This window comes from Seriola lalandi, unplaced genomic scaffold, assembly GCF_002814215.2.
Source record: "Seriola lalandi dorsalis isolate HSWRI2012SDOR001 ecotype SW California unplaced genomic scaffold, Sedor1 jcf7180002049582, whole genome shotgun sequence".
Classification (NCBI taxonomy): Eukaryota; Metazoa; Chordata; class Actinopteri; order Carangiformes; family Carangidae; genus Seriola; species Seriola lalandi.
The window spans coordinates 1-788 of NW_019520135.1; the positions used below are offsets into that span (position 1 = coordinate 1).

General features: G+C 50.0%; 1 pseudogene; it reads right to left on the bottom strand.

Moving 5' to 3' along the window:
• Nucleotides 1–100: 100 nt before the first annotated feature.
• On the bottom strand, nt 101–608 carry LOC147819789 (partitioning defective 3 homolog pseudogene; annotated as a pseudogene).
• Nucleotides 609–788: the final 180 nt, after the last annotated feature.

Here is a 788-nt window from a genome sequence, read left to right on the forward strand (position 1 = left end):
ATCATAAAAAATTTTTTTTTTTTTTTTTTTTTCAAATATTAACATTTGATATCAACAGTCCCAGCACTTTTATTGCCCTCTTTACATTTTTCCCTGTTAATGCTCTGTAGAATCAGTCCTATTCCAAAACTACCACTTTCCAGTTTTTTGTTACTCTCTCAGGAGTAAAACGGCCTCCCTTTCTCCGAACCCTGAATCCTGCTGAGCTTTGCGAGCTGAGAAGGAGACGGAGGCACATCCTGTCTGTAGGGGCCCTTGGATTGAGGTGGGGACTTCACTGGGGCCGAGGCAGAGGCCTGAGTGCGGTCTCTGTTCTGGTCGTAGGTGCTGCCGCTGGGGGTTTCTTGTGCGGGGGGCGGCCTGGCCTTGTTGGCCTCCTGCTCTCGGCGTCTCTGCTCCTGCCTCAGCAACTCCTGAGTCTCTAAGAGGACACGGGCGTTGAAGTTGGAAGTTCCCAGGTAGCCGTTACGTGATCCCTGGACGCTGGAGTAGCGGGGGTTGTCCTTGGATGTCTGGAATCCTTCTGCTGGCATGTACACCTTGTCCCATGAGTCCTGGGACGCTGTGCTGGGGTTCTTACGAGGTTGCCTAAACAAACATAGACAGGTAAAGAGGTCAGTCGTGCCGTTGAGTAAGTCACTTTCAACAGCACCTGAATCTAAAGGGAAGAGAGGGGGGTGGTAGTTATCTCTGCTTAGAAAAGGTTGCTTTTTTTCTGCATTGGCCCCTGGGTCAGCACCATTGAAGGGGAATTCAAAAGAAACTGCACTTCAGCAGAGAATGTGACC